The sequence below is a fragment of the Montipora capricornis genome, chromosome 2 (assembly GCF_036669925.1).
Source record: "Montipora capricornis isolate CH-2021 chromosome 2, ASM3666992v2, whole genome shotgun sequence".
In the NCBI taxonomy this organism is placed as follows: Eukaryota; Metazoa; Cnidaria; class Anthozoa; order Scleractinia; family Acroporidae; genus Montipora; species Montipora capricornis.
This window is the reverse complement of record NC_090884.1, coordinates 40,913,150-40,929,663: the sequence shown is the minus strand read 5'-3', so window position 1 is coordinate 40,929,663 and position 16,514 is coordinate 40,913,150. Positions and strand designations below refer to the sequence as shown.

Here is a 16,514-nt window from a genome sequence, read left to right as displayed (position 1 = left end):
TGATTCGTAAAATACAGTTGATCATTGTTATGCTTTAAAATTTAAATTATTGCTCAGCGAAGGGTCTTGCGTCGGGAGTGCCATGGATTCTGTAGCCGAGGATGATATAACGCTTCCACTAGATTTCGACAGAAGGTATTTAAAAAAGATGGCATTGTCTCGTTTTGTTTGACGTGCTCTTGTCATCATTTGACCACAGAGAAATTATGTCGCATTTGACAACTCCAAAATTGATCCATTATTTATATTGCTACCCCTGAATGATACTCATTTGCGGGTTGAATTAGGGTGATTTTAATCATCGATTTGTTTTTAGTACAAATATCGCCAAATTCAAGGCAGCTGTTGCAGCCGGTACAGGGGAAGACATGTTAGATTCTTCCGCAGAATTAGCCGAGGGATTGAAGGGACGACCTTTGATTACAGGTTTGAATTGTTTGAACGTGTATCTTGACTCCCATTTTAAGAAGTATTAACGTGAGAACAGCCCTACATGATTGCTTTGTTTGGTAGTGCAAACGATCTTGATATAAGCTTTTTAAAGGCATTGCCCAGTCACGCGCATCATGTTACGTACGGTCTGTGTAAAGCTTATTTTTATTCAGGAAGTGAGACATTGACAAGCTAAATATGCGCAAAAGTAAATTTGAACGTAATACGACAGAGACGTTTTCAATGCTCGCTACACGTAAACGTATGTATAACGGTTGTCTGATAAAAAACAGTTTCAAAAGACATGAGCAATATAATACAGAATGCATAGCCACAACAAAAAACGGTAGTCATGATGATGAAATGGTATATGAAATGAATCATATATGAACTGCAGATATGAAATCAAGTGAAGCTATGATCTTCGCAGTTATGAACGCAATTTTTACAATTGCGTAAAGAAGCCTGAAAAATTCAGGACCTCAACGTTGAAGTAAAAAATTGTAAAAAATTGTAAAAGTTGCGCTCATAACTGCGAAGATCATAGCTTCACTTGGTAGTCATGATGCAATAACTTTTATTGTTATTCGATTGCGTGGAAATAAGTGGCCCTGTATTCCGTATTTAACCTGTCAATATCTGTTCTAATTCTTTTAAGTGTATGTTATATACTAGCGTAGTCTTACCAGCACAGCCTGTAGTCTTACTGCAATCATATAATTATAATAGGGGCAACAGGTGCATAATCAAGAGTTTTTTTGAGTAAAACAGTGCAGAATGCTCACCAGATAAATTTAAGGAATCCACCGAGTATTTAATACCAAAACCATTATGGCAATGAACTGGTTACTCTTTCAGTTGCTATTCATTCTATTTGTTGAACTAGGGTTATGGTTGGTATCAAACTGTATACAAGGAGAAAGATTGTAATCATAAGGTTTTGATATTTTTTAGCTGGAGCTTCTCAGGACAGTGCAGGCTCTCCACAAACCAAGACGATGAAAGATTATGAATATGTAAGTATTCAGTTAAATATGATAACCCAATGTAGTTGATGAAGGTTATCTGCTGTATAGACCCCTTTCATTTAATTCCCAATCTGGAGGAGGACAAAACAATAAGATTGTTTTGCATTTGAAAGGTTTGTTTCTCACAGGGGAGAGAACAACCACTGTTTTGTCCTCCAAGTTGGGAGTTACTGAAATGGGTTCATTTGAATTCTATAAAATTTTATCAATCGTGCTGTTGTTAATAATAGCTTGATCAAGCAAGTTCAATGACAGCTTTGTGGTGTCGTGAACAATAATTTTAGTCCTGAAAATGGCTGTTGTTGCCAATATACAGTACTTCACAGGACTTTAGTAACAAACATCCTTGAATTACTTATGTATCTTTGAACTGTCACTTGCTCAAATTACTGTCTGTTTTATTATTATTATTTAATGAATTTATATACATGTAGTGCTTATTGAGTGGTTTTAAGAGCTATAATCATGGACAAAAGTGTTGGGAAGGTAGCTTCATTTTACAGATACCCCCCTCCCCCATTTCAATGTTGGATTTTCCAGGAAAAAAAAAAACGGTGACTTTTCTTACCTGAAGAACTCCAAAATTGAATATGGGGGAGGGGGGCCACAAGAGCATGGTATTTTCCAAATACTTCAGCAAATAGTTAGAAAAATGGCATTAGGTGTGAAGTGAACTGATGCCCGCAACCTTCCCAACAACTTTTGACCACGATTGTAGTTACATTTGTAAAAACCACTAAAAACCAAAAGACAATAAGTGAAAAAAAAAAAACAACTAAAAATTACCAATAACAAGCCTACTAACTAAATAAAAGTACAGTCCCTGATATCTTATAGAAGCATGTTCTAAACCTTTTGCGTTGCAACTTCTCAAAAGAGACGATATCCTTATGTCTTCTGAATCAGTTCATACAGTGCAATGTACCATGTATGCGCTTGAGGTCAGGACCGGTGCTTTGGATGATTGCAAGGTTCTTGAGGTTTCTAGACTCAATAAAGGTCCTTATTTTAAGCAGGGAAAATCCATGTAAGGCCAGTAGAAGGTTTAATACCAGGATACTGAGAGAGACCTTCGACATGAAGATTTAGGGAGATCTTTAAACCATATATATATTTTTTAACAGGGTACATAAAAAAAGAAAACAACTGCACATGAAAAAAGTACATATAATTATTATAATAATGAAGGGAGCACGAGAAGAACATTTCAAGTGTTGGTTTTTGGAATTCTTTAAAATTTTCGCATTTTTGTTTAAATTTCCACAGATGGTTTAGAAATGAAAGGAAAAACATTTCTTTTTTGTCTGATCACTCTGTTGCCTGTGGCTGTAGCTTGGAATTCTTTCTTTTTCAGTTTTATTGTCATTACTTAGTGTTTACATCTAGATCTTGCATTGTATAATACAAGCAGAAGAAAGAAACATGAGACAAAATGCTTTGTTTTATGAGAAATAGCTAAGGGTTCCGTACACTGTATTTGACAATACTGTATTGTTTTTTTATAAATTTAATACATGTAGGCTGTCTTTTTTTATGAAAAATGCTTGTACTGTAGGCTGTCAATAGTAGCTGTTGCTTTCATTATCTTATTCTGTGTAATGGCAAAACTGGTGAAAGAGGTTTGATTGTTATTTATATTTCCCAAATAAACCATGATTTGCTCTCAATTTGCAGGATATGTTAAGTCACTGTACACTGAATAATTTTGGTGACTAACTTAATCTCTGATTTGTTTGTGTTAATTCAACAGCAAATTTCTGAGCTCAAGAAAGAGAATTTTGGCCTGAAGCTGAGGATTTATTTTCTTGAACAACAAAATAATAGTGATATCCCAGAGGATATTTTTAAGGCTGTAAGTTAAATTAATAAGGCTAATGTGTTTTCATGATATACATGTATTCTGACTGTTGTTGTGTTGTTTGTCAAAGTTAAAGAGTGTTTTTAATATTGTTGAATTAGGTGTCATGTCTTGAATAAATTATCATTCCCTGATAGCAGAGGTCAACTCTTTTCTTTTCGGTACCCTGGGCTGACAAGTACAGGAAAAGAAACCTCTGCCGTGAGTCGAAACTCACTGTGTTTTGCATGCATGGTGGTTGCTTAGTGACAATATCCTCACATGTGATACATGTCGTGTGGGCTCACTTGACAGCAGTGGAATTACTGTAAAGGAATGTGCGAGACACAGTGGGCTCAAGTCACTGTCAGCAGAGGTCTCTTTTCCAGCACTCGCCAACCCAGGGAACGTAGAAAAAAAAGGGACCTAGAGCTGCCAGGAGGGGAAAATTACCAACAATAAATTATTGTTGTCTCATAGAATTTCTAAGACGATAATAATGTCTTATTGTCTTGTCTTATTCTGTAAAAGGTAATAGTCCAAGGTAGTGGAAGCACCCATTTGTCACATGTGCACAAACAGTTCTTGCATGTTCTGTTTTTTGGACAACACTCGATTTTCAAGAGTAGCAAAAGATAAATGTTGCTTGTCTTTTTTAACCTGTTTAAACTTACATTGTCATACTACAGGTGTACTACTTATAATTCAATTATTATTTAATATATATACATGCACTATACTTAAATTTATTAAAAATCTGATTTTTTCCCCTGTATAGAACATAGAGCTCAAGGTGACTGTTGAAAAGTTGAAGAAAGAACTTGTAGAAAGACAGGAATTACTTGTCAAAGCCTCGTGAGTAATGTGTGAATACTGGTATTAGAAATTTACGTAGGAGGAGCATTGTTTCATGGACATAATGGCTATAACCCTTGCAAATTTTCAATTACTTTCTACTTTTTTTCTACAGGAATGCGGTTGAAGCTTTGGCTCAGCACAGTGATGCGCAGATCAAACAGGTCAGCTATCTAAAATGTCCAATTTAAAATTCATCATTATGGGTGGTTTGACTCTATTCTTCCTGGGTTCCCCTTTTTGCCTTGCCAAGTACAATATTCTCATTAAGCAATGAGAACCACATTGTACTACTTCCTGGAATGATAATAGGTGTATTCACAACTGTATTTCTTAAGTTCTTTTTTTCGACCCATACCATTTTATGTTTCAGTTTGTAGCAAAATTTAAGGGAAAAAACAGTCCATAGCTTCTACAAAGAGTAGTTTTTGCAGGTCACTTGCAAAAACTAAGGGCCATGGGATTCATGAACACTGCTTTGACCTGTTTTAAATCAAACTGCTTCCTTTTTTTTACATTCAACTTAAAACATCAATAAAAAAATAAAGAAGTCAGGTAAAATGGTGGAAGAACAGTATGACCTTCATTGGATGAGAAACAGGCCTAAAAAATGCAGTTACAGCAGTTATGCATACATGTATGACCCTTAAATTATAGGATTGTTTAGTTTTTGGTTGATTTTGTGAAAAAAAATAATGTCTTTTGTCTTTGTATGTCTATTTTGATTACACTGCAGCTTACTGAAGAACATAATGAGGAGTTGAGAGAAATAAGAGAAGGATACGAAATCAAACTTAAAGATATGGAAAAGGTTCAGTTTGTACTCCTGGTTTTGCTAATGCCTCAAAATGATTCCTATATTAGGAAAACTGGTCCGAGATGAAAAGGAGAATTCTGATTGGTTCTCTGAGTGGTCTGAATTTTGCAATATAGACCGCTAAGATGGATTGGTCACGAAGCAGTGTTGCCAAACTGTTCCCATTTTCTGTTTCCATTTTCTTGGTCATAAAAGGCAAAATGCAAGAAATGTCTTTTATTTAGTCATGTCGGAGAGAAGGCAATCAGTTTAACCCATTGAAATTAAAGCACAAGTAAAATTAATGTTTGTTTTTGATCATACATGTAGGGGAAAATTGGAGTACCTCTTGTCTGGAAATTGAGCAGTGGGCACATTGGTGGAAGGCATAACAGTGCTTTCACTACTTACAAACCTCAGTCACTCTTTCAAAAAGAGATTAATTGTAGTATAAAACTATGTAAAAAAATGCAACACCAGTCTATCACCGACTTTTAAGGTTTCATCCAATGATTTAGTGTCTTTTCTAAATTTTAAGTAACAGAAGTGTCCTTTTATTGTTTTGTCTTCCTGTAGGAGTTGACTATTGCACGGCATGACCTTGATGACATCGTGGAAAAACTGGTGTGTGATTTAAAGAGTCACCTAACACATTCATGGCTTCCATTTGTTATACTCATTTTAAAATAAGTCCTCACTTTTATCTTAGAAAAAAGTAGTCACAAAACAGGGCTGCTATTCTTGGTTTTTTCTTCTTAGGATACCACAGGGTTCGTGCTACTCCTTGAAGTCCTTGAAAAGCCCTGGAATTTAATTTTGGACTTCAAGGGTGCTTGAAAAGCCCTTGGAAAAAAGAATTTTGTAGAAAACTGCTTGAAAACTCCTTGAATTTTTTCTTGGGTGAAAATTGTTGAGATTGCGTCATGCTAAGTTAAAGAGACATTTCAAAAATTGAGCCCAAAGTTGACTATTAGGGAAACATTAAAACCAAAAATTAAAATGCCTGTGCGTGCACTTGACTTTCAGGATGTGGTAAGGAATATCAAGGTAGGCTTTTTCAGCAAAGAAAATGCTGAAACACTATGTATGGCATAGCAATCTTCTTGTAAAGACTCCTTGAAAACTCAATTCCTGGTTCTTGAAAACTCCTTGAATACTCCTGGAATTTTATAGGCAAAATTGGGCACGAACCCTGATACCAGTAACATTGTCTTCTTTTATCCACAGGCTGACATGGCTAACATTAATCAGCAATTAAATGAAAAGCTTGCTGAGAGCACAGATGGATTCCATGAAGATCAACAGCAGATACAAGTAAGGTTGCACCCTTATGGTAATTATTGTAGTAATAATTATTTAATTAATAATAATGAGCAGCAATGTTGGATCACAGTTATATGCAAACTTGCAATGAAGTTGAGAATTTGTGGATCTCACATAACACCAATATGTAAGCCGGCTGTTCAATGTTATAATTAAAACATAATGACATTTAATAGAGAATAACTATTATATTTAATAATTTGCATTTTGCACTGTGATATTTTTGACTATTAACCTGAGGACTTTGTCGGTCAAAATAAAGGACAGCAGTAATACCAGTTTTGATTTTTTTAGGTTGCTATGAAAGCTACTCTAAATGAAAAGGACAGGTAAACATTGCAAATTTTTTGAAAAAAAATAAAATTTGTATGCTCATGAATTTAACCAATGAAGGATCAGCAACATTACAGAGTTTAAGGTGCATATAGAGTACCGTGCAAATGTAAGTTGACAGTCTCGACTTGAAACTCTATCCGCGATCCTCAATGTTTTCGAGAATCAAGGATCGAGTTTCGAGGGTCGAGTTTCGAGAATCGAGTTTCGAGACCCTTGAAATTTTTTTTCAAGGATCTTGATCAGAAATCTCAAGTTGAGGTGAGACTTCTTGAAAGCAAAACAATAGCGTTAGACAAAAGGTTTTGACATGCGACCGCCTTTAATATTTGCAGACATTCAGTATCGAAATACATGTATTTTTCACAATCACTTCCACTGCATCACCGCTCCTGTTTTCTCGAGTTCAGTGTTTAAAACTGCCGAATTGCCAGGACACTATTGATAAACAGCCCTAATCTGGACGCCGAAATTTCTTGAAAACACATTCATAACGAGTAAAGCCTCCATGCACATTGCGAACGATCTTCGGTAAACAAAAAGCAGCGGCGAAGAGCGGCGAAAGTCTTCAACCGAACATACCAAATGTAAACAAACTTGAACTTAAAAATATTTACACGATACTATGTGCTTCTTGTGCTGCTGCTTCTTGTGCTGAGGTCAACTAAGTTCAGATGCTTTTGAGTATTCGGAAGTAGCGAATGACCGGTAACAAAGACTCCTCGCTGTCAGCAATTTATTCCAGACAACATGCAGGCGTTCATATGAGCTGTCACAAATAACATACTGACAGGCCTCTTTGCATACAGTAACAGTGTTGTAAAGGTGTTTGCATTGAGGAAAATTTGTCTTTACAAAAATTCAATGAATCGCAAAGGAATTACAACTTTTTAATGCAAGGTAATAGTATGTTTAGCTTTACTTACATGTAGCTTAGAGAAGTAGAGTACTGCAAACATTCACCACAACACACAGTTGTATGCTTTGGCCCATTCTGACCTTTTAGCCCCATATTTTGTGGTGACTTTGTTCTTAGGAAAACATCAGATTTTAATTTCTGATAGTAAGGTCAATCAACTCATCATTTTTTAATCAGCGAATCATTAATTTTTTACCAGTTTTTTCTTGCCTTCAGGATGATAGATGATCTTAGAGCATCTCTGCTTTCTACTGAAGCAGAAAATATGGTGAGCTTTGGATGCACTATTTTTGTTTCAAATGGAGATAAATGCAAACAGCTGCTAGGTCATCTTCCTTATCTGTGAGAATGTCTACTCTTTAATATGTTCTGATGTTGGCAACAACAATAATATTATTATTCACAGCACACAGCACTTTTGGGTAACTGAAAACTACTTAATAACTTTGCGTTTTGATGCAATGTAGGTTCTCAAAGACAGCCTGGTTAAATTAAAGGAAAGGCTGGAAACCCAGGGACAGAATATTGTCCAGGTATTGTCAATATTAATTTTCAAGTGAAGCTATGACCCTCACAGTTATGAATGCAATTGCAAAAATTGCGTTCATAACTGCAAGGATCATAGCTTCACTTGATTTCGTATCCGCAGTTCATATATGATCCATTTCATATATCATTTCATTGTTAACATTACTTTTATTATAAATTCATTTAAACCTTATGTCGTGAAAGTAAATAATAAATGAACAAAGAAGCAAACAGGTTAACGGAAAAAAAATGTTTCAAAAAAGATCTTGAGAGCGTTTGCCACAGGGAATGGAAGAGAGCTACAGTGAGGTTGATACCAGAGGGTTTCTGTGCATTCTGGTCATCACGTGGTTCGCCAGGTTATCTGTCCTACTGGAGAACTGAGCAAATTGTTAAATTAATATTAATTTTATTTTACTCTGATAACTGTATTATATGGTCATGTGTTTCTCCTCTTAATTGACAGAGTGATGAATTAGAAATTAATGGGAGAAAGATCCGGGAAGGTGAGCAAAGAATTAAACAACTAACTCAAGAACTTGAAAGCAGGCAGACGAAACTGGAGGTGAGGCATGCATAAGGAACTATTTAATTTGTATTTGCAGTTCAAAGAAAGGATATTCAGTGAAACTGTATCACAAACTTGGAGGTTTTTATTAAGGGCAGGGACCAGCTGTGCAATCTAGGTCACAATCTGGAAACCAGCTCCTTGCATTTCCACCATTTACTTTATGACAAAAAAGCCTGACTATGATCCCTGGTTGAATTACAAATATTTTACAAGTACTTCACCAAAGTCTAGTGAAGCTGAAATGTACATGACATGTATTTAACCTGCAACTGTGACTCAAGCTCTACTCTTTAACTTCTCTATGATTTATATGTACATTAAAATTTCATTTACAGTGAAATTAAATTTTAGTGATTGATTGTGAGAAAAACATAACCTTCTGTTTTTTTTGTCAAGGATTTTAAAGAAAAGGCCAAGAAAATGGAGAGATCAAACCGGGTTAGACATTACAGCAACATCATATAAAGTTTACTGTGTTAGCTCTACTGTAATATGTGTAGCGACAGAAGTTCAGTGTATGCAATGTCTGGTGAATGATACAGTGATCTATATAGATGGATAAAATTAGATTGACAATATTCAAAGCACTTTTACAATAAGTTAACAATTCCTAATTCACAAAACTGACTTGTTGAACCTTTTCAATTCACATTTACATGTGTATTCGTAGATGAAATTGCTTTTATCTTTGTAAAGCTACCCTCATGTATCATTATGTACCCACATGGCTTGAAGTCTAGCTGAAGGAAATGGGCGTGGCACTATCACACACTCCCGGTTTACAGTCGCATTCAACTTCCCTGCTTAAGTTACTTTTATCACTGTAATTATCATTTTGAATTTAAATCCTTAATGTATGGTACTTTGTTTATCTAGGATTTAAGGAATCAGCTTCATGATAAAGAAATAGAACAACAGTTGCATTCACGGAACTCCATGGACGCCTCACAGGTTTGTACATGAACATAGAGATGGTGTGTTCATTATGTGAGTTTTATTATATGACTAGCTCCGTGAGCGGGCAAGATGAACCAAATCGCGCGCTCTGATTGGCTACCCGAGCGGGCAAGATGGAGCGATACTGCCCGCTCGGGATTTCTCGCTTGGTCCCGCAAGATCAAAGATCATTTTTTGGTGTTTTAAGTCATATAATAAATCCTTTATTGACCAAACTTGTTTGGTCAAGATGGCTGGATATTGGCCTCGTTCTTTTTTTGCGTGTTTATTGACCTCGACTTCGTCTCGGTCCATAAAAACGCAAAAAAAGAACTTGGCCAATATCCAGCCATCTTGACCTCACGCTTGGTCAATAACCCATACATATGAAAGTCTACCCGGTCTTTGTGTGAACTAGCTCAAAGGGTTCATATCTTCCCTTCTAGTCCTAATCCTCACTGCACAATTGCAGTGCAAAAATGGATTGGATTGATTAGACTAGATTAGCTGTTGAGAGAAAGTCGTTGGCTTGAAGTCTTGCCCTACTTTCTCACAGCTGGCAAGTTTTGACCGCCAAATGACTTATTTTGTTTATTCACGTCACAGGGTCAAAGGGATGTTTCGATCACCAGAGATAGTGAGGTGAGAAAATAAGCCATATTTGGTTCTGCTTGATGACCTCTCATAACATTGTTTCTTACCTGTAGTGTATGTCCCGGGTCAGTTTTACTTTGACAGTTACACACGAATGTAGCATTTCTTGACGGCGGTTTACGACACACGTTTGAGCAGTCACCAAGTAATAAGTCACAAATGTTTTGCGTTTTGTCTTTGTTCGATGCCATAGGGATGTCAACAAGTTTGCATTTAACAACAACCACAAAAACACTGCGTCGTTTTAAACGAATGAGAACAGCGATTGCCCAGTTTATATTTACCGTGATTTCATTTAAATCAGCTTAACTCAGTAAAGGCCTATTTCTTACACAGTGTCTTCCACCAAATTTGGGCCTTAGTCATTCAGTGTATTTGCTTTAATACTCTCTGTGTTTAATTAACATCATCTGGTTCAGTAAGAAACCGTAAAATTTACAACTGCTAGCGATAAAGCTTGGGCATGCGCAAAACCGTGAAACTGGCCCTTTTAAGAGGTCTATAAGTGCGAAATTAGTTGTATCTCTTCGTTGTCGTATCTAGGGAAAAAGTGTAAAGGGGTTTAGTTAGGTTAAAGAAACTGTGGTGTTACGTCGGTGGGGAAATGAAACACAGAAATGGGTTTATCAACTGAGTTGATATGATAACTTGAGTAACAGAACATTTCGCCCCCCGTGAATTCGACCCCTCCAAGTTCGCCCTCTTTGCCTAACCGGTTTCGTCCCCTCAAGAAACAAAGATACAAAGATAAATCGTAGCTCTCAGAGGCAAACGTAGCGGGGTCGAACGCGCTGGGGAGCGAAACGTCCGTAATTCTGGTCCAGGCATGCGATAGCTAGCGCTCGAAAAGTGAGCTTTCGAATTATTAGTGAATTTAAGAAACGGCGACGGCTACGACTACGACATCGCCACAAAACAGAAATATCATTGGTTAAAAGAGCATAAATAATCGTACTGCACGTGCAGCACGGATTTTAGCAAGTATCTTAGCGGTCCTCTGCATAACGACGACGTGAAATCACCAAATTTGAGGTTTTGACGACAACGTAATCATGCAACAGAGAATCTTTCATTCTATATTTTCAGTCTGAAACCGCTCGTACCATTTTATTTTTAGGATACTTCGCCCACATTGTAGGACGTGAACGAGACTGAATAATCGCGAAAGACTTATGATAGTGCAAAGTTATATTTTGAGGTGACGTTTTCGTCGACCGTTGCCGTCGTAGATCTTAAATTCCCTATTATCTTTACGGTGATCAATTGAGCGAAAAAGCACGCTGGCTGCGGCCATTAGTGAATGGTGTTGTAGAATGCGGTCCGCGAAAAAGGCAAATGCAGTTGACTTTTTCTTGTGACTTTCCCAAGATGGAAAACTTGCAGACTAAAGTTCAAGACCTGAACCAAAGCCTAACAGCAACGAGAGAGGCTGCCCATGCAGCCAAACGAAACTGGTACCAGGTGAGTTTGGAAAAAAGGCCTGGAGTGACATGAGAACGAATTGGGAAGAAATTGAGTAATTCGGCCGTGGCAATTTCATGCATGGGTTGTAAAGCAGTATGTAAAACTCAGTTTCGGAGAGAAATTAAGTCAGTCAGTTAGGCTCAGTCTCCAGCCGTGGGTGTCTTGATGCGCCCGCGATCCTCCCCACTATCGCGGGCGCACCGAGACACCCACGGCTGGAGACTGAGCCTACTAGTCAGTCAATGCATGGCCACTTTCTGATTTCTCTGTTGATCCCATAGATACTGTTGCATTCATTTGCAAATTTGAATTGCTTTGCACTTTGCACCTTTTGAGTTCATCGGTTCTTTGATATCGTATTGAACAATAGGATGGTTTTGCCTTGCTACATTAGATAAGGATTATATTCCACATATATTTTGGCCAATTCGAAAGGAAGAGATTTTTGATGGTATTTCGTATCCAGCGTAGCGCAGTTTCGTTTTTTAGAACAGCGTCCACAAGAGTAGTGAGTTTGGCTAGAATTCTTCAGTATTTATTATTTAACAAAATCCAAAACTTGTTCGTCTCATTAGAGTTTAAAGGCCTTTTTAAGTTTTTTGGACAAATTTGATTGTAAACATTGTTTCTACCGGTATAAAGTTTTATTTTTGCTGAAGCATATAGAGGTTCCGTTAAAAAAAAGGGAGATTTAACGACATTTTTTGACGTCATGGACGGAATATACCTATTCCTCTCTTTATATCAGTCACATTACAGTCTGTTCCTCAATGCTTGAATGGTAGTGAGACTATGAATGAGTGTTGTCCTGTCGTGTTGTGTTGTGTTGTGTTGTGTTGTGTTGTGTTGTGAATGAGTGTTTTCCTGTTGTGTTGATGAGTGTTGAGACTGTGCCATTAAATTTCAGGCCTTTGAGGAACATGCCGAGGTTTTGAAAGCAAGGGACGCCATGATCGCCGCACTGCAAAGCTCAGTGAGTGCGAAGGATATGGAATTAGAGGTACTGTTAATAGGAATTTTTAACTGAAAGTTCAACTTAAGGCCCTTTACGAAAGAGTGGAGAGCAGCAATCACTGCCTGTCCCGCTTAGAGTTTATTGTGTTTATTTTGGAAGGGACTATTTATCGCGATGACATTCGCAGTTTTTGTGTGCGACTCAGTTAGAAAGCTCTCTGCTGGGTTTGCGTGTTTCTTGAAAGTACTTAAAACTCCTTGAGTTTAAAAAACTCAAGGCTTTAATAGTCCTTGGAAAGTTTCGCTTTGGATTGGAAAGTCCTTGAAAGTTCTTACTCGCGCCATCCCAGCGAAACTGTCGTGGCAAATACAACAGAAAGGGTTACCGACACTGAAGGAGAAACACAGAATAGTGTTGAATAATCATGATAATGATCAAATTGGTTTAATATTGCACTGCATGTAGTCCTTGAAAAATGCGAAGAATTGAGTCCTTAAGAGTATTTAAATTTCTTTTAAAAAAACTGGATGAAACTGGGAATGAATTACACTCGTTTGCCGCGATTTACCGAAAACAGACTCGTTTAAGATGGCTTTGCAAAAAGACCAGATATGCTTACAAGTCCAGCTCAGATATTTTCCGTGCTGCTACTTAATTTAAAAAAAATTCATTGAACGCGATTAGGGGAGAGGCCCTCAAAGAGCGGAAATTGACAGCAAAGGATTTTGCTGATGCGTTCATAAAGCTCTCAATTGTTGTTGTTGGCAGGTTTTTTTTTCTTTCCTTTTAAGCTTGCATTTATTGCAATCTCAGATGACTAAACCGGCTATTTACCTGTTTGTTCTCCTTTTTGGTTTCAGAAACTTATCCAGTCCATGTCGGCCAAAGAAGTAGAGTTGCACAGGTTGAATAACGGGAAAGGATTGCTTGAACAGCGCCTGGATGCATTGTTGAAGCAAAAAGAACTAGAACAAGCTGTAAGTCCAGCTGCAGCATAATGCAAGCTTCCCTGTGTCATTGTCCAAGGGGACAGGGATAGTGCTGTGGTGGGAGTACTCACCTCCTCAGTGTTGGTTCTTGACCCTGAGACGGACCTATTTCAGGGAAGTTACAAAAAGTTTTGTGACCCGTATAGTCGATTGTAAAAATGTCATTCGTCTTTTGACTTGTTTCAACCGAAGAAAAAGCAAAGTAATGCCATAGTTCCGTGCCCTTAGACGCCCAGGTTTTGAAAGTACATTATGAATTGTCTCGTAATACACCCGTACGTTGTGGCACTCCTGTCCTGAGAGGTTTTCTCTGGATACTTCAATTCTCTGTTCTTTACCACACCAAGGTGTTCTTCCGAGCTTGCATCGGATTCTAGCTGGCTCAGGGTAGGCTCTCATGCAAGCTGTGGTGTGCATGGACCGGGCAAGGCAACGGCTCTTAACGAGGCAGTTTATATATATTGTATCACAAGTGCTCATCACTTTTATTCTGTCTTTAATATTAAAAAGTAGAACTTTTTTTAGTGCCCAGTTGGTTAGAGAAAGCGCTAATTTCGAAAGCGTTCCCTGGTGGTGGGACAAGGCTTCAAATCACGTGAGTGACGACTCAAGAGAACCATCCGCTTACTGAACTCAACCCGAACGAGAGTTGTGGAACATGAGCGATGTATTACGTACCCCTCGTTTAGTGACACGAGTTGATTGGTGGATAAAATGCGCGGTGGAGGGAGTGGATCGGTAATCTTAGAATAGGCACTAAACAGTACAGAAGAAAAAAAGACGTACGAAGAGCAACTTTGTACATGTAACTCCCACTTTTCACGTTTTCGGTTTATTTTTGACAGGAACTTCTGGAAAAGCATAAAACTCTTTCCCAAGATCACTACTCCAAGATGGACGCCTTGGAAGAAGCGTATCAGGTAAATGCGTCGTTTGTGTTCGATACCCTTAGAATTAATCAACGACCAACAGTGACGTTTTCACTGTCTCGTGAAAAATGGAAGCAAGAGAGATTGAAAGAGCAAGTAAGATTACGTAATTCCAGGACTCTTTTTGCGTCCTTCCGCCGAAGTATAATCACACACTTTAAACGTTAGCAATATAGCAGTCTTCGAGTACAACATCCTCTCGTACTTGAAGTCAGGCTCAGTGCATGTCATGTAAGCGGATACTTTCGAGTTTCAGTTTGCAAAAAGTACTTTGTTGTTTTGTGTGTAGCAAAGTCTCGGCAATCAAGCTGTTTCTTCCGGCAATTGACCTTACCCTCGCAGAATGTTAATACATGATTAGAAACAGCTTGAAGCTAAGACAAACTGCTCACAAAGAACATTTGTGCCACTTTGGCAAACTTAATTGTCAGTTAAACCTTTCAATAAAAACTCCACGCAGTACGTCTTGGCAAAACCATTTTAGCACGCCGTGCTGCGCAGGACGGATGCGCAGTGTGCTTAGTGTTTAAATTGTTTTCCAAGCAGGTCTCGACGGGAAGTGTTTGCACAGAGTAAAGCAAACGTGTGCTAATCCTATTGGTTTCAAATCGTTTAGGATGTACGGAAATTTTGTGTATACTCACTTGTCAATAAGTACGTTTCGGTTTTTCCCTTCGCATCCTTTCCATTCAGAGATCCTGGGAATCTTTCTGTTGATAAATTATTCTATGTCAGAAATTCCCAGGAAGAGTGTCCGACTAAGGCAAATTTGTCTGGTTATCAGACATTTATCCAATTACCAGCTTTTTCTACAAGTCTGAAGCTTGTCATTTTGTCACACTTTTGTTGAAACAATAAACAATGTTAAAAAAAAAAGTTAGACGAGAGGAGGAATGTTTGGTGCAACGGTATGGCGATCGTGACCTTTTTCAAAAAGGATTTATGTGGACAAAATGGGAAGACGCACTTTCCAATTTCGAGTATCTCTTTCCGAAATTGCGAGTGTCAAACTTCCTAAAATATAAATCATGTATTTGGATTTTGTGCGATTTTACTGAGTTAATTTGCGCCATGCGCAATTACCCTTCTTTCCTAAATTGAAAACTGCTTTTTTTTTTGCTATAATAGAGAGTTTCTGTAGAAGCCCAAGAGCAACTAGAGGCAAAGGACAGAATCATACAGAAGCTTGCAGTAAATAACAACGAGAAAGATAACTTGATTGCGGTAAATAAAGAGTGTTGCCCTTTGATAAAGACTCTGAAACTGAAGCTTGTGGTTGGCTTAGTTATGACAATTTATTCATGTCTCAAGTTTCTTGAGAAGAGAACAAGTGCTCCTTGTGTGCGCTAATTGCATGGGGCAACTGTGACTCAAATAAGATCTCGTGAGAAAAAGGTAAATCAAATGAAATGTTGGTTTGTTGATTAGAGTGGAAACTCGGAGTAAGACCCGGAGAAAAACCTCTCGGAGCAGAGTAAAGAACCAACAAACTCAACTCACTTACGGCGCCGAGTCTGAGAATGGCGCTCATGCCACATTAGTGGAAGGCTCTTATGTGTGCTCAATCCAACGATCACGTCCATGGCGGCAGCCGTGAGTCGTTTTCCTGGCAGGGGTATTATTGTCAATTAAAAGAAAAGTTATGTTCCTCTGTCTTTGGGTGGATTCAAGAAAACTGAGCACGAGAATGTTAGTTGCAAAAAACATTGAATTGAATTGAATTGAATTGTACAATTTTTGCATCTATAGGACATCCTGCGAGCCCTGGAGGAGGACTCGGCACTGAAGGTAAGCGCGACCTCTTTCCCAGATTCTCTCTTCTCTGCCTCCGCAACGACAAGGGAGCCAGAGAAGAGAGACCCTGGGAACGAGGTTGTCACCGATCCAAATAGTAGGGAGCTTAGCAACAGGGAGCTAAAGCAACGACAACGGCGACGGCAACGAGAACGTCACGAATTTGCATAT

General features: G+C 38.1%; 1 pseudogene; it reads left to right on the top strand.

Moving 5' to 3' along the window:
* LOC138021668 (putative leucine-rich repeat-containing protein DDB_G0290503) overlaps positions 1-16,514 on the top strand; it is a 58,895-nt pseudogene continuing 42,381 nt past the window's right edge.